At 40.3% G+C, this 18,490-nt stretch overlaps 1 pseudogene; it reads left to right on the top strand.

The window, feature by feature from the left end:
• The first annotated feature begins 3,254 nt into the window (after positions 1-3,254).
• On the top strand, positions 3,255-17,334 carry LOC139171890 (C-signal-like; annotated as a pseudogene).
• The last annotated feature ends 1,156 nt before the right edge of the window (positions 17,335-18,490 follow it).

The following is an 18,490-nucleotide window of genomic DNA, read 5'->3' as shown; positions in this document are numbered from 1 at the left end:
AGGGATAAAGGCAGCTGCTTTATAATAGGCAGAGAAAGAAATGAAGGAAGGACCAATCCTAACTTGCTTTGACAGGTCAGACAGATTATTAAAAATACCTGACACACACTTTCACTTGCATGAGATGCGGAATAAGAAAAATACACATTTCTTCACTTTTGTATCTTCCAAAAAAATTTCAGTTCAATTCTGGGGTAATTCATAGGCCTTTCCACGTAACTTTGGGGGTCAAATGACCATTTTGCAGGGGTCGCCACATAACAAAATCGCACAGCCAACCCACACTCAGTAAAAGACCTTGGAATATTAATATCAAATGATCTAAGTGCCAAAGCCCACTGCAACAATATCGCCAAAAAGGCTTCTTGCAATCTCACGCTACTCACCAGAGCCTACAAAACTTTTGCCAGACCCATCCTTGAATACAGTTCATCTGTCTGGAACCCATACCACATCTCAGACATCAACACCCTTGAAAATGTCCAAAGATACTTCACCAGAATAGCCCTTCACTCCTCCACTCGAAACAGAATACCCTACGAAAGCAGACTATCAATCCTAGGTCTAGAAAGCTTAGAACTACAATGCCTAAAACACGATCTAAGTACTGTATTGCCCACAAGATCATATGCTGCAACGTTCTGCCTGTCAATGACTATTTCAGCTTCAACCGCAACAACACAAGAGCATGCAACAGATTCAAACTTAATATTATCCGCTCCAAACTTGACTGTAAAAAATATGACTTCAGCAACCGAGTTGTCGAAGCGTGGAACTCATTACCTGATTCAGTAGTGTCAACCTCTAACCCCAAACATTTTTCCCTTAGACTATCCACGATTGACCTCTCCAGGTTCCTTAGAGGTCAGTAAGGGGCGTGCATAAGTGCACCAGTGTGCCTTCCGTCCCCTGTCCAATTGTCTCTCCTTATCTCATTTATCTTTTCTTCCTTTCAAATATGTTCACCTATACTTTTATATCTTTTCTTCTATTCTTTTCTTTACTTATATTATTACATATCTTTCTCTTCAATGTGTATTATGTATTGGACAAAATAAATAAATAAATAAATAAATAACAATTAATGTACAACATCCTGTTGTACATTATTTATCTTCAAATTATCCTTCCTTTTTCTCTTCAGTGTTTTCTTATCTCATAGTTCTTTGTTTCAACCCTGCAGGCTGCATTAAACATGCTCACCAAGTGCCAATCTCTTGAGTATCTGACAGATGCAATTATGAGCATTGCTGTCTATCTTGACTCAGTTGAAACTGCTGACAATCTAAAGATATAAATATATAACACATTAGAATGTATTCATATACATATAACTGTATTCCCAAAGATAGACAATGATATATGAATTATCTAATCAAAGTTCTTGAAAGTTTTAGTACAGAGTTCCCTTGACTTTGTGTGTCTGACATTCGCGAAAAGTCTATACCACGGTTTTTCAAAAAAATTGATTAAAAAATACTTTGCGGGGTTTTTTTCTACATCACGGTTTTTCCCGCCCATGATGTCATACATCATTGCCAAATTATTGTTAATAAATAATTATGTTAATAAATATCAGGATCATTAAGTATCTTCTTCAATGGTGAGTACCAGTAATAATGGTGAGTAATAATCTAAAGGCTGTTAAGGGAATGGGAAATTGTAATTTAGGGCTTTAAAGTGTTAGGGGATGTCCTGAGATACAATTCATAGCCAAAAATAGTGTAATTTCTTCCGCATCTCAACTTCGCAGAAATTTGACTTTCGTGGGCGGTCTTGGAACGCATCCCCCGCGAAAGTCAAGGGAACACTGTATTCTGATTATTTGGTTTTTACTGTCTTGTTTGATAAAACAATATGCTAGTGTAAAAATAGAAGTGTATCAAATACTTCTGTTAAGGCTATGCTACTATCTAACAAAGAAACAAAGAAATTGACATTTTAGATGAACAAGTTGAACAAGCAGAACAAAGTTAAAATCCTAAAAAGTGAAAATCCATTTCTTCTTAAAAGGAAATCTACCAAATCGTATCTTCTCACATTTGAATCGCTTTTAATGGTGATTCTATTTGCTGAGCACTATTTCTGCAGGAAAGCACGTGTTTATATATGAAATGAGAAGAACTCAGTCCATCTCGTGTGTAATATTCCAAGAAGGTCCACCCATTTAATTTGGAAAGCATAATGGGGAGGCTAGACACACTAAAGCAAATAATAGAGTTGCAAATATTAGAAGTAATTTTGTTTATTCACTACCTTCATTTGCAAGGTATGCTCCTTTGTGACTAACCTAATTAAACTAACCCAAATTTAGGTATTTTCATGAGGTTTTTTACCATCATCATCATTTCTCACAGGGGCTGGCCTTGCATACTTTTATAAACCAAAATGAGATTGGCCCATTTCATACAAATCCATCTCTGTTAGGATTGAATGGATTCTGCTGATCTGTTTAGGGCAGTGTTTCCCAACCTTGGCAACTTGAAGATATTTGGACTTCAACTCCCAGAATTCCCCAGCCAGTGAATGCTGGCTGGGGAATTCTGGGAGTTGAAGTCCAGATATCTTCAAGTTGCCAAGGTTGGGAAACACTGGTTTAGGGGATGGGTCTGGGAGGGGCAAGACTGATTCTTTAAACCCCTGAATGTCATGAAAATCTTCATTTTGTTTTCTGTTTATTAAAGTTTTTTTAAAAAAAACATTGTCCGATATTGAGGTTGGGAAGACTGACTCCAAAGACATATAAACTATGAACACACATCACACACACACACACACACATACACACACACACAAGAAGACAAGCAATAACAGAAAAAGAAGATAGCTAAAGAAACCAAAACCAGAAAAAGTAAAGCAACTTCCAACCTTGTTTGCAAAAAACTCAATTGTCCTTCCACCCTCTTCTACATTACAAAATTCCTTCTGCCCCTTATTCAGTACTTTTTACAAAACTTAAAATTTCACTCCTCTCCACTTTTCCAGAAAAAGTTTCCAGACTTTCATAAAAGGACTCAATCTTTGCTCCCTGTCCAAATTTCTGCCAGTTCTGGCATTTGCACAATCTTTTCTGCCATGGTGGGTGTTTTCAGTACAGTACTTGGTACCTATTTGGGAATTGGACCACACAGGCGACTGTTCTGGGGATGGGAAAGGACTTTCTGCGCCTGCCCAGAAAGTCCGTGATGCCCTCCGAGGAGTGAGCGAGTGGGCGGAGCCTATCTCTCCCCCCCCCCCCCCCCCCCCCGGATTTTGCTGCTGCAGCTGGTATTGCATTTCAACGTTGCAAGCCGAAGCCGAAGAGATGGCAGAGCCAGTTGATTTCTGCGTTTCCAGCGTCCTGGTGACGGGATCCGACCGGGGGATCGGTCTGGGGCTGGTGAAGAGGTTTCTGGAGCTGCCTTCTCCGCCCCAATGGGTCTTTGCTACAACCCTGGACCTGTAGGGAGAAGAAAGCAAGGTAAGAATGAGTTGCAATGGCTTGGATGGCTTGGAAATAGTGGTTCAAAGGTTGAATTGAGGATGAAGGTCAACTTTGCGTTCTGAGCCGTCCAGGAATTTTGCAACCCACGTACAGTGACGCACCAATTATATTCCTCTTTTGCAGCAAGCAACGCTAAGCAAAGTACACTTCGAGTTCATTCTATTTATGGAAGCAGTTAGTAGAATAATAGAGCTGGAAAGGACTTTGAAGGTCTTCTAGTCCAACCCAGTGCTCAAACAGGAAACCCTACACAACTTCAAACAAACCCTACACAACTTTAAACACACCCTACACGAGTCCTCGGAGAGGGGCGGCATACAAATCTAATAAATTATTATTATTATTATTATTATTATTATTATTATTATTATTATTATTATTATTATTAATTATTCCTACCTTACAAACCCTGCCTAACCCACTTCAGACAAATGATGCAAACCCTACACCACTTCGGACAAATGATTATCCAACATCTTCTTAAATCTTTCAGTATTAATAGTAACAATAACAACAACAACAACAACAACAGAGTTGCAAAGGACCTTGGAGGTCTTCTAGTCCAACCTCCTGCATAGATAGAAAACCCAACACCACTTCAGACAAATGGTTATCCAACATCTTAAATCTTTCAGTGTTAATAGTAGTAATAATAATAATAATAACAACAACAACAACAACAACAATAACAACAACAGAGTTGCAAAGGACCTTGGAGGTCTTCTAGTCCAGTGTTTCCCAACCAGTGTGCCGTGGCACACTAGTGTGCTGCGACACATGGTCAAGTGTGCCGTGAAGGAGGGAGAGAGAAAGAAAGCAAAAAAGAGAGGAAGGAAGGGAGAAACAAAGAGGGATGGAGAGAGAGAGGGAAAGAAAGAGGAAGGAAGGAAGAGAGAGAAAGAGGGAGAGAGAGAGAAATAGAGGGAAAGGGAGGAAGAGAGACATTTTTTTTGTCCAAACTTTTTTTAGCCCCCCACCACCACCACCGGCTCAATGTTCCCCCGGATTTTGTAAATGTGAATAATGTGCCGCGGCTCAAAAAAGGTTGGGAAACACTGTTCTAGTCCAACCTCCTGCGTAGGTAGAAAACCCTACACCACTTCAGACAAATGGTTATCCAACATCTTCTTTAAAACTTCCTGTGTTGGAGTATTTCCAACATCTGGAGGCAAGCTGTTCCACTGATTAAATTGTTCTAACTGCCAAAAAATTTCTCCTTATTTCTAGGTTGCTTGTCTCCTATCTGAATCATATCTTCGAATAAAAACAGAAAGCATGCCTTTTTCTTAAATATGATTCATTTTCTCTCTTATGTATTAACTTTTTTATAACTCTATAGTCAATATTGCTTCCCCCCCTTTTCTGGATAGAAATATTATATATTTTTATTATTTTCAACCAAAAATATTTTTAAAGTGCAATGCTTTTAAAATAGAATAGGAATAGGAATAGAATAGGAACCCAGGAATAGAATAACCAGGGGAAAGTAGGAGGCAAAATAAATTACTGTAAGGCAGTGTTTCCCAACCTTGGCAACTTGAAGATACCTGGACTTCAACTCCCAGAATTCCCCAGCCAGCAAATGCTGGCTGGGGAATTCTGGGAGTTGAAGTCCACATATCTTCAGGTTGCCAAGGTTGGGAAACACTGCTGTAAGGCATTACGCAAGAGATAAGTAAAAGAGTATACAATGAAATCTAACTCGTATCAACAAAATTCAAGACACATATAGTTGATTTTTAAAAAAAAAATCTTTGCAAGCCCCCCTTGCTGGCACCCTCTAAATATCCTGCTTTGTGCATTGTATTCCTAAAAAATAAAACTGTTCCTCCGACTTAGCTCCCCAAACGCAACAAAACCTCTGATTGTGAACAAGGATTCCTTTGTTAGGAATGCTGGCAGCCCCCACAAAAAAATTCTCACACAGATTAACAAGTGCAGCCAGCTGTTTGGCATACCTATTCATAGAAACAGTATTCCACACTTGGAATACTATGTTCAGTTCTGGGGGAGAGGCCAATTTAAAAAGGACATTGATAAACTAGAGCAAGTTCAAAGGAGAGTTACAAGGATGGTGAGTGGTCTGGAAACCATGTCCTATGAGGAACGGTTAAAGGATCTAGGGATTGATTGATTGTTAGAGTTGAAAGGGACCATGAAGGCCATCGAGTTCAACCCCCTGCCCAAGCAGGAACCCTATAGCACACCAGTCAAGTGGCAGTTCAATCTTCTCTTAAAAATGTCCAGAGTGTTGGAGTTCACAACGTCCGCTGGTAGGTTGTTCCATTGGTTGATCGCTCTGACCATCAGGAAGTTCCTCCTTATCTCCATGTTGAATCTCTCCTTGGTCAGCTTCCAGCTGTTGTTCCTCGTCCAGCCCTCTGGTGCCCTGAAGAATAAAGTGATCCCCTCCTCTCTGTGACATCCCCTCGTATACTTGTAGACTGCTATCATGTCCGCTCTGGCCCTCCTTTTCTCTAGGCTATCCATGCCCAGTTCCCTCAGTCTCTCTTCGTAAGACTTGGTTTCCAATCCCTTAATCATCTTGGTTGCTCTTTTTTGCACCTTCTCCAGAGTTTCAATGTCTCTTTTGAACTGTGGTGACCAGAACTGAATACAGTACTCCAGGTGTGGTCGGACCAGGGCGCAGTAGAGTGGTATTAAGACTTCCCTGGTCTTGGAGTGTATTCCCCAGCTTAGGATTGTGTTGGCTTTTTTAGCTGCTGCTGCACATTGTTGGCTCATGTTTAGTTGATTGTCCACCAAGACTCCAAGATCTCTTTAGCAATCGCTGTTTAGTCTCCAAAGGAGAAGACTGAGAGGAGACTTGATAGCTGTCTACAAATATCTGAAAGGCTGTCACAGAGCAGAGGGATCAGCATTGCGCTCATTAGCAGGTGGAAGGACTAGAAACAATGGAATGAAACTGCAATGGAGTAGATTTAGATGAGATATCAGAAAAAGCTTTCTAACAGTAAGGGTGACAAACCAGTGGGACAGTTTGCCACAAGAGGTGGTGGGCTCGCCTTCACTGGAGGTTTTCAAACAGAGACTGGACAGTCATCTTTCTGGGATGGTGTAATGTATCCTGCATTGAGCAGGGGGTTGAATCCGATGACCCTCGAGGTCCCTTCCAACTCTATGATTCTATGAAACATAGAGGATTGACGGCAGAAAAAGATTTCATGGTCCATCTAGTCCTTATACTATTTCCTGTATTTTATCTTAGGATGGACATATGTTTATTCCAGGCATGTTTAAATTCAGTTACTGTGGATTTACCAACCACATCTGCTGGAAGTTTGTTCCAAGTATCTACTACTCTTTCAGTCAAATAATATTTTCTCACGTTGCTTCTGATCTTTCCCCAAACTAACTTCAGATTGTGCCCCCTTGTTGTTGTGTTCACTTTCCTATTAAAAACACTTCCCTCCTGAACTTTATTTAACCCTTTAACATATTTCAAGGTTTCGATCATGTCCTCCCCTTTTCCTTCTGTCTTCCAGACTATACAGATTGAGTCCATTAAGTCTTTCCTGATACGTTTTATGCTTAAGACCTTCCACCGTTCTTGTAGCCCATCTTTGGACCAGTTCAATTTTGTCAATATCTTTTTGTAGGTGAGGTCTCCAGAACTGAACACAGCAGTCCAAATGTGGTCTCACCAGCGCTCCATATAGCGGGATCACAATCTCCCTCTTCCTGCTTGTTATACCTCTAGCTAAGCAGCCAAGCATCCTACTTGCTTTCCTACCGCCTGACCGCACTGTTCACCCATTTTGAGACTGTCAGAAATCACTACCCCTAAATCCTTCTTTTCTGAAGTTTTTGCTAACACAGAACTGCTAATACAATACTCAGATTGAGGATTCCTTTTCCCCGAGTGCATTATTTTACATTTGGAAACATTAAACTGCAGTTTCCATTGCTTTGACCATTTATCTAGTAAAGCTAAATCATTTACCACATTACAGGAATATCAACCCTATTGCACACTTTAGAATCATCGACAAATATGCAAACCTTCCCTACCAAACCTTCCCCTATGTCATTGTATATGTGTAATGTATGTAGGTAGGTAGGTAGGCAGGTAGGTAGGTATCTATGTATGTATATACGTACATTTAAATAAACATTTTAAATCAAATCAAAACAAAACAGTAAAAGGCAAGGCTATTTGAATAGGTTGCCTGAAAATAAAGTAGGTCAACATAACTGTTTCCAAGAGAAGAAATGTAACTGAGTATGTAAAAGACAAAGTATCTTGTTACAGTTGCTAAAAACAAAGTCATTAAATTGTAATCCATCCTGGGTATTATGTAAAACTCCTGGCAAATTTAAAACAACACACATAATGAGAGTTGGAAATTAAAGTAAAAGTTTGTTGAGAAAAGATGTAGCAAGCTAAGATAGCAGTGGACAATTTTGAAAATACTGTATAGGCAATTGCTTTTCTCCTTCTCTCAAAACAAACCTTACTTCTCCAGACTTTAAAACTATGGTTAGACAATTTACAACTCCGTTGCCTCCGAACTGATTTAACTGCTGTTCATAAGATCATACACTATAACGTCCTTCCTGTTAGTGACTACTTCACCTTCAACAGCAACAACACAAGAGCACATAATAGATACAAACTAAATGTAAATCGCTCCAAACTTGACTACAGAAAATACGACTTCAGCAATAGAGTGATCAATGCCTGACTCTGCTGTTTCTTCCCCTAACCTCAAGACCTTCAACCTTAAATTATCTACTGTTGACCTCTCCCCTTTTCTAAGAGATCTGTAAGGGGTGTGCATAAGCGCACTATTGTGCTTACCGTCCCTGTCCTTCTGTCCTATTATCCTTTTTATCACTTCTTTATACTTTGTTACGTTAATACAAACTATAATTCTATAATTGCTTATATAATTGGGAAGAGCCTTTATTGTGGTGGCTCCGACCCTCTGTAATCAACTCCCCCCGGAGATTAGGATTGCCCCCACCATTCTTGCCTTTTGCAAACTCCTTAAAACCCACCTCTGTCGCCAGGCATGGGGAAATTGATTCCCCTGGGCTGTTTCCGTTTTACGTATGTCTTGTATGAGATGTTTGATTGTTTTATATTAAAGGTTTTAAATTGTTTTAAACATTGGATTTGTACTGTTTTGTTTTTGTGAGCTGCTTCGAGTCTCCGGAGAGGGGTGGTATACAAATATAATTAATAATAATAATAATAATAATAATAATAATAATAATACATACATACATACATACATACATACATACATACATACATACATACATACATACATTGGGATCACAGAAACATAGAAGTCTGACGGCAGAAAAAGACCTCATGGTCCATCTCGTCTGCCCTTATACTATTTTCTGTATTTTATCTTAGGATGGATATATGTTTATCCCAGGCATGTTTAAATTCAGTGACTGTGGATTTACCAACCACGTCTGCTGGAAGTTTGTTCCAAGGATGTACTACTCTTTCAGTAAAATAATATTTCCTCACGTTGCTTTTGATCGTTCCCCCCAACTAACTTCAGATTGTGTTCCCTTGTTGTTGTGTTCGCTTTCCTATTAAAAACACTTCCCTCCTGGACTTTATTTAACCCTTTAACATATTTAAATGTTTCGATCATATTTATTTTTATTTATTTATTATTTAGATTTGTATGCCGCCCCTCTCCGCGAACTCGGGGCGGCTCACAACAAGGCATAAACAAATCGTACAAATCCAAATAGATTCAAATAACTTTAAATATTTAAAAAAGTTTAAAAAGAACCCCAATATACTAACTAACATATCCTTTACTATACGTAGTTGGTATGCCTTTATATACAGGCACACATACACAATTTCTAAAACAAAGAATAGAGACCATTGAAGCTTCTGTTGCATTCAGTTCGTTATCTGTTAATGTTAACTGACGGGAAAAAATCTTTGATCTCCTTTTTCTCCAGGACCTGAGAGCATTGACGTGCAAACATCCGAATCTGGTGGTATTGCAATTAGGTAAGTTTCAAGGACCGTGTGAAAATGGAGCAAATTTGAGGGCCACATCAGGATTTTCTTGACCTAGGAGAGAGTAGGGTGGGCATGGCCTGATCAATGTCACTCATGTCAGGGGCACCTGGGGTGGCCCAAGAGATCTGCCAGAGAAAACATTCTATTTTTTCCTGCAACAGCCTCCTGCAAACCTCTGCCAGTCAAAATGGGGCTCAGAAGGGGCTCTCCTGTTTAACTGGTAGAGGCACCATGGACCAGTCCTTCACTGTTTCCAGGGAGGCCAGATATAAGCACCCTACGGGCCAAATCTGGCCTACGGGCCTTGAGTTTCACACCCCTGTCCTAACCCATCTCATTTAAACTGATTTTGGGTTCCTCCCGTTTCAGACCAGATTGCCCAAACCCTTAGCGAGTCGCTGGTGAGACGACAATGGCGTCACAGATTCTGTTTGGGTGGTGCTGGTCTGTTTTTTTGGGGACTTTTTGCTGAAATTCTCTGTGTTTTACTCTTCTGCTGCTTAAAAAAAAGTTCAAGTTCAAGTTTCAAGTTTTATTGGATTTATATGCCGCCCCTCCGAAAACTCGGGGCGGCTAACAACAATCATAAACAATGTACAATAAAATCCAATACTAAAAGCAAATTTAAAACCCCTTAATATATAAAAACCAAACATACATACAAGCACACCATATATACAGTTGTGATGGCCTAGGGGGAGAAAAAGTCTTAATTTCCCCATGCCTGGCGGCAGAGGTGGGTTTTAAGTAGCTTACGAAATGCAAGGAGGGTGGGGGCAATTCTGATCTCTGGGGGGAGTTGGTTCCAGAGGGCCGGGGCCGCCACAGAGAAGGCTCTTCCCCTGGGTCCTGCCAAGTGGCCCTCCCGCTCATCCCCGGCTTAATGCTAAGCTTTACTTCTTCGCCCAAAACACAGCTGATCAACTCCCTCAGCTGTGTTTTAGACTAATTCCCAACTCTGAGCATGCGCGGAAGTAAAATCACGCGTGGGGATGTCGCGAATGCGAAACGGTGGCAAAGGTAAGTGAAACCCATCCCGGGTTGAGGCCCAAGTGACTAAGTCAACTTGTGTGATCATAAAGGTTGTTGCTTTTATGCCTGTTTGCTGATACTCTCCATGCCTTCAGCTGCTGGGGATGAAGCTGCTATTCCAGAAGGTGGTTATAGTTGCAGAAGAAACAAAGAGATATATGTGGTTTCAGGGTTTTATTTATTTGTTTGTTTGTTTATTTGTTTGTTTGTTAGATTACTACGCTGCCCTTCTCTTGAGGCTCAGGGCGGCTCACAACAAGTAAAATACAAAACACGTAAAAATGTCAGGAATGTTTAGTTTATTAAAACACACTAAAAACTTCAATGCTAAAAAAATATAATTTAAATTCTAAAACCCCAATGTATTTTAAAAGCAATTATCCACATTTGTAGAAACATAGAAGATTAACGGCAGAAAAAGACTTTATGGTCCATCTAATCTGCCCTAATAGTATTTCCTGTATTTTATCTTAGGATGGATCTATGTTTATCCCAGGCATATTTAAAATCAGTTGCTGTGGATTTACCAACCACGTCCTCTGGAAATTTTTTCCGGGCATCTGCTACTCTTTCAGTCAAATAATATTTTCTCACGTTGCTTTTGATCTTTTCCCCAACTAACCTCAGATTGTGCCCCCTTGTTCTTATGTTCATTTTACTATTAAAAACAGGAGAGGGGCGGCATACAAATTAAATACATTATTATTATTATTATTATTATTATTATTATTATTATTATTATTATCATTATTATTATCCTCCTGAACCTTATTTAACTCTTCCCCTGGGTCCTGCCAAACGACATTGTTTAGTCGACGGGACCCGGAGAAGGCCAACTCTGTGGGACCTAACTGATCGCTGGGATTCGTGCAGCAGAAGGCGGTCCCGGAGATAGTCTGGTCCGGTGCCATGAAGGGCTTTATAGGTCATAACCAACACTTTGAATTTATTTATTTATTTTATTTATTTATTCAATTTTTATGCCGCCCTTCTCCTTAGACTCATGGCGGCTTACAACATGTTAGCAATAGCACTTTTGAACAGAGCCAGCCTATTGCCCCCACAATCCGGGTCCTCAATTGTGACCGGAAACTGATCGGCAACCAATGCATTTTGTTTCAACATCTTTCAGTGTAAATTGGGTGCTCTGGGGTGGAGCTCCAAATTTTGCCAGCGGAACTGCGTTCCTGACCATTCCCGTAGGAGCCCATCACTGATCATAACCAACACATTAGGAGACCAATCGGCAGCCAATGCAGTTCGCGGAGTGCTTGAGAAATGTAGGCGTATCTGGGAATGCCCATGACTGCTCATGCGGCTGCATTTTAATCCATGCCTTGCAATTCTGAAACTCCATGTTGCTGGTGTTGAAATAAAATCGCTTCTCCTTAGATGTTACTAATCAGCAAAGCATCCAGGCGGCTCAAAAAGAAGTGGAACGGCATACTGGAGAAAGCGGGCTGACCATTCTCTACAACAACGCTGGTTATTGGGTCTTCAACAATCTGCAAACAGAAAATGTGAAGGATATGATCGGAGTTTATTCTGTCAATACCGTTGGCCCACTACTGATGAGTCAGGTTGGTTTATGAACTAAATGTATTTCAGGGCAAGGCAGATGGATTTATTTTTTTTTAAAAAGGTTGAGCCATTGAATTCAGTATAACTGGGGTGCAGGATAATACTGACGTGGTCAAGAAAAAGAAGTAGAAATTGTATGTTGATTTGGGAGAAGGTTGGCGCATGAGTGGCATAGTTCCCTCTAAGCTGAGCAGTGAGCAATGGCTCACTTAAAAATCATCATCAACTCTGAGTTTTTCAAACCTGCCCAGAAGCCGAGAGGGAAAGAGTGAGAGGGAAAGAGTGCCGCCCAGTCCCGAAGGGACTGCCGCTCAGACACTATACTTTTCCGCCCACGCCAAAAAAAAAATTAGAGGGAACACTGATGAGTGGTAGTTGCTCCCTTTTAGGGAGTGTTGGGATATACAAGGCTCGCCCAGAAAGTAATGCACCACATTTTTTTTCTCCAACAATTATTTATGGAACACGATGAAACTTACACACAAGAAACAATGATGTTTCTTCTCCACTCCTTATTTTTCCACGTAATCTCCGTCCAGTTCTATGGCCTTCCTCCAGCGAGACAGTGGGGCATGTATGCCCTATTGGTATCACTCCTTGTTCTGGTCCAGAAGCCATTTCTGTCTTCTAATGGCCTCACCCTCTGTGCCCAGCGACTAACCGTACTTCTGTTGACTGCAGATTCTCCACAAACTGTACACAAACGTCTGTGAATGCTCCCAACAGTTTCTTTCTCCAAAGTGAGAAATTCAATGACGACACGCCGGTTGGTGATTTCTGGGAGTTGAAGTTCAAATATCCTCAAGTTGCCAAGGTTGGGAAACACTGCCCTAGACAATGATTGCAGCTCGTTTTCTGTCTTCTTCTCCCTCCAAGGCATTCCTACCCCTGCTGAAGAAGGCAGCCCAGAGAAGTCCACGGCAAGGGCTGAGCAGCAGCAAAGCGGCAATCATCAATGTGTCCAGCATTTCAAGCTCCATTGAACTTATGGCTTGTTGGGAATACCGATCAATTGGATACCGCTGCGCTAAGGTATCTCATGAGTTGTCCATATGGATCTGCCTGCAGGTGGTAGTATCTCCCCTTTCATGCCTGAGCATATCTGTCCGTGTTTGTGTGGTTTGCTGAGATGCATCATTATTCGGTGACTGTGCGGTGACCCAGTTCTGGATCAGCAGCGTTGCTTTATTGCTGTCGTCTTTACCCGTCTACAAATGGTGTTCCGGGTATTTGAACTGGGCAGAGTTCTCGGGAGGGGGGGAAGGGAAGCTTTCACTTGAATGTTTGAGCTCTTTCTCACCAGAACTTTGTCTAACTTCAAATTGCTTTTTTAAAGAGACTTTAATTGACCCTTGAGAATTTGTTTTAAAAACTCTAACATAAGGAATGAAATTAAGGAGAAAAAATAACTTGAATGGGGTTTTTTGACACGTTTTGGTTCTACAAAAATCTTCCCTTTTTTATTTATTTATTTATTTGGTTGGTTGGTTGGTTGGTTGGTTGGTTGGTTAGTTAGTTATTAGATTTGTATGCCGCCCCTCTCCGCAGACTTTTATTTTTATTTATTATTACTATTTATTTATTTTTCCCTCTATTTATTTATGTCGCGCTAGACACATGACCACGGAAATGTTTTTGGACAGTGCTGGTTCAATGGCCATAAAACAGAGATGCGCAACATTCCCTAGAGTGGGATACAACTAGAGGAGTAAAATCCACAGACGTCTTTACCTTCCTTGTTTACCTTCATAAGTCTTTCCTGCCACACATAATACACTGCTCAAGAAAAATAAAGGGAACACTTAAACAACACAATATAACTCCAAGTAAATCAAACTTCTGTGAAATCAAGCTGTCCACTTAGGAAGCAACACTGATTGGCAATCAATTTCACACGCTGTTGTGTACATTCAATTTTGTACAGAACAAAGTATTCAATGAGAATATTTCATTCATTCAGATCTAGGATGTGTTATTTGAGGGTTCCCTTTATTTTTTTGAGCAGAATAGTTCATTTAACTGCAGTGGTTCTCAACATTTCTAATGCCGCGACCACTTAATACAGTTCCTCATGTTGTGGTGACCCCCAACCATAAGTCTAGCACCAATTCTCTCAACAGAAATTTAAGCTGATTGGCAGGAAGGTCAGAGGGACCACCCCCACTGTAAACGCCTGATTGGTCGGATTGTAAAAACATGTTCCAAGGCGCCAGAATAGAAGCTTTAGCTCCTAACACCATGGGAAATTTGTCTTTTCCCATAGTCTTAGGCGACCCCTGACCCCCAGGTTGAGAACCACCTATTATATAGTATCTTCTTGATCACAATTTTTTTTCACCCTTTTTTTTTCCCCAATGCATTTTGCCTCCCATATTTTTATTTTTATTTTTACCCATTCAGGCTGCTCTAAACATGCTCACCAAATGCCAATCTCTGGACTATTCAACCGATGGGATTATGAGTGTCGCCCTCCATCCTGGCTTAGTCAACACTACTCAGGACTCAATTGTAAGTGTTTGATGTGGGGAAAGATATAACATATCCCTATATATTCAGACATCTCTCAATCCACATAGATAGGAGACCTTCAAAAACATATGAATAACTGAAAGTTTTAATATTGTGATTATTTGGCTTATTAGTGCTTTCTTTGTGCTGGTGTACAAATAGATATGTCAAATATTTCTGTTAAAACATTGAATTGGGAATAAAGACAAGAAATAGAAGTTAGAACAGAATAAACTGAACAATGCTGCCTCCCATGAAAGTTAAAATCCATTTCCTCTTACAAGGGAATGTGCTAAACCTCAGCCTCTCCACTTTGAATATCTTACTCTTTGAACTACTGGTGATTCTCACTATTTACAGAAGAGGAAATCAGGTGCTTATATATGAAATGACATTGACTTAGTCCATCTCTCTCTCTCTTTTTAAAATATAGTTTATTGATTTTTTTAAGAAAAGAAAGAAAAGAAAAGAGGAATAGGGATACAGAAAGTAAGGGGGACACAGAACTATAGACATGTTTCAACATAGGATATATAACTTATTATGTATCAATTCTAAGCATTCAACTGTGCATTTTCATGTTATACTTAATATTTAACGTTTGATGGTTTCATATCTATAGATTAACTTAGAGATGTAGTACGGTTAGGTAAGATAGGGTGGGATTTGGGTGGGGAAAAGGAAGGGGGATAGTACCTGCAGTATAGCAGGTGTATGTAGTTTAACAACATGTTATTTGTTTATATTGTTATGGCAGTGGGTGTATATATTGAGGGTTACGTTGTTAGTAATTTATAGATAGGTATCGGGGGAATTAAACTCAGACAGAACATATAGTTTGCATTTGGTCTATGCTTTTGTTGTATTTGTTTTTACTTTGGTGAGGAGTAAGAAGTTTTCAGTTGGTTTCTGTTTTGTTGTTATTAGTGTTGAATAACCATCTGTACCACTTCTCCCAGGCCTTGTAGAACTTGGATTCGTTCTTATTTTGTATTTCCATTGTCATTTTTGATAGTTCAGCACATTCCATAATTTTGCTAATGATAGTTAAAGTTGTTGGGATGTTTTTTTCTTTCCAATGTTGGGCATATGTTAGTCTGGCGGCAGTCAATATTTGTATGATAAGATATCTGTCTTCTTTGGTAGTTTTCTGTCTGAAGACACCTAAAAGAAACAGTTCGGTTTGGTTGTAATCTTTATCGATATGACTTGGTCTATTATTCTTTTAATTTCTGTCCATCTCATGTCAGATTCGGTGCACAGTTAACCCATTTATTATGGAAATTGTAACAGGAGAAGGTTTACATATCAAAGCAAACAATAAGAGTTCTTCTTTCCAAGTATTAGAAGTAATTTTGAAAGAATACAATAGAATAGAATAGGTGGGAGGGACTTTGGAGGTCTTCTAGTCCAACCCCCTGCTCAGACAGAGAACCCTACACCACTTCAGACAAATGGTTATCCAATCTCTTCTTAAAAACTTCCAGTGTTGGAGCATTCACAACTTCTGCAGGTAAGTTGTTCTACTGATCAACTGTCATGAAATTTCTCCTTAGGTCTAAGTTATTATTATTATTATTATTATTATTATTATTATTATTATTTATTTATTAGATTTGTATGCCGCCCCCCTCCGAAGACTCGGGGCGGCTCACAACAGTAATAAAAACAATATAGTAGTGGAACAAATCTAATATTAAAAAAACATATAAAACCCTATCATTATTTAAAAAACCAATCAGCACATTCATATCAAACATAAAACAAAGTATAAAAAAAGCCTGGGGGAAAGGTGTCTCAACTGCCCCATGCCTGGCGGTATAAGTGAGTCTTGAGTAGTTTACGAAAGACAAGGAGGGTGGGTTCTAATCTCCGGGGGGAGTTGGTTCCAGAGGGCCGGGGCTGCCACAGAGAAGGCTCTTCCCCTGGGGCCCGCCAAACGACATTATTTAGTCGACGGGACCCGGAGAAGGCCAACTCTGTGGGACTTTATCGGTCGGTGGGATTCGTGCGGTAGCAGGCGGTTCCGGAAGTACTCTGGTCCAATGCCAGAGTAATATACGTACTTGCAAAAGATGTTCATCTGAACTTAACTGAATTTAACTAACCCAAATTAAGTGGGGGGTTTTGGAAGCTTTGTGTCATCACTCATCACAGGGGCTGTGCTCATGTCACTTTATAAGCCAAAATGCCATGCGCCCGGTTAAAGGAAAACCCATCTCCGTTAGTGTTGAACATCTATGATTAAGAGGTCCAAATGCATTCTTCTGATCTGCTTAGGTGAGGGTTCTGGGCATGGCAGGATTGATCCCCTAAATCTCACGAGATCTTTTTTTGTGGCAGCCGGGAACAATCAGCGTGGAAGAGAGCACCCAAGGCATCATGACTGTGCTGGCCAAACTCTGCGAAAAGGACAACGGGACCTTTGTGGATTATTTGGGCCACCGACTTCCCTGGTGATCCATCGGTCTCACCTTAACATCACGGAACAAGAGCAAGAGAGCCTCTAATAAACCACTGGATGTCATGAAAATCTTCATTTTCTGCTTCTTTCAGAAGATTTTTTTTTTTTAATTTGACCAATACTAGGAGGCAAGAATTTATTTATTTTATTTTTATTTTATTATTTAGATTTGTATGCCGCCCCTCTCCACACACTCGGGGCGGCTCACAACAGAATAAAACAATTCATAACAAATCTAAATTATAGTTTAAAATATTTAAAAAACCCATTTACTAAACAAACATACATACAAACATACCATGCATAAATTGTATATGCCCGGGGGAGATGTCTCAGTTCCCCCATGCCTGACGACAAAGGTGGGTTTTAAGGAGCTTACGAAAGGCGAGGAGAGTAGGGGCAGTTCTAATCTCTGGGGGGAGTTGGTTCCAGAGGGCCGAGGCCGCCACAGAGGAGGCTCTTCCCCTGGGGCCCGCCAACCGACATTGTTTAGTTGACGGGACCCGGAGAAGGCCCACTCTGTGGGACCTAATTGGTCGCTGGGATTCATGCGGCAGAAGGCGGTCTCGGAGATATTCTGGTCCAATACCATGAAGGGCTTTAAAGGTCATAACCAACACTTTGAATTGTGACCGGAAATTGATCGGCAACCAATGCAGACTGGGTTTTATGTACCCCGCTGCCAGTTTGCTTCTTCCTTTGCTGCCTAGTAGCAAAAAAATTGGCATGCAGATCCTTCTCTGAGGGTATGGAAGCCATTGTCCAGTTCAGCTCCTCCATTTATGCAGGGGTGGGCTGCTGCCCGGACGGGGGGACAGGACACAGTGGGGTTGCAAAAATGGAGCTCCATCCCGGAGCATCCAATTTGCACCAAAAGGAAGCGTTTAGAAACCACAAAGCCAGCGATTCTGCTACAAACAAAAGTGTCTAGGAAAAGTATAAGGAGATAAGATCTGGAATTAATTCTACGTGATCTGGGTTTCTCCCTCTAATAAACCACTGGATGTCATAAAAATCTTCATTTTTGTTTCTGCTTCTTTCAGAAGATTTTTTAAAAAAGTTGACCAATATTAGAAACATAGAAACATAGAAGTCTGACGGCAGAAAAAAACCTCATGGTCCATCTAGTCTGCCCTTATACTATTTTCTGTATTTTATCTTAGGATGGATATATGTTTATCCCAGGCAGGTTTAAAGTCAGTTACTGTGGATTTATCTACCACAGCTGCTGGAAGTTTGTTCCAAGGATCTACTACTCTTTCAGTAAAATAATATTTTCTCATGTTGCTTTTGATCTTTCCCCCAACTAACTTCAGATTGTGTCCCCTTGTTCTTGTGTTCACTTTCCTATTAAAAACACTTTAGGCAGGGATGGGTTCTAATTTACCTCACAGCC

This window comes from Erythrolamprus reginae, chromosome 9 (assembly GCF_031021105.1).
Source record: "Erythrolamprus reginae isolate rEryReg1 chromosome 9, rEryReg1.hap1, whole genome shotgun sequence".
NCBI classification, from domain to species: Eukaryota; Metazoa; Chordata; class Lepidosauria; order Squamata; family Dipsadidae; genus Erythrolamprus; species Erythrolamprus reginae.
The sequence above is the reverse complement of the archived record's forward strand: the minus strand, read 5'-3'. Positions and strand labels throughout refer to the sequence as shown.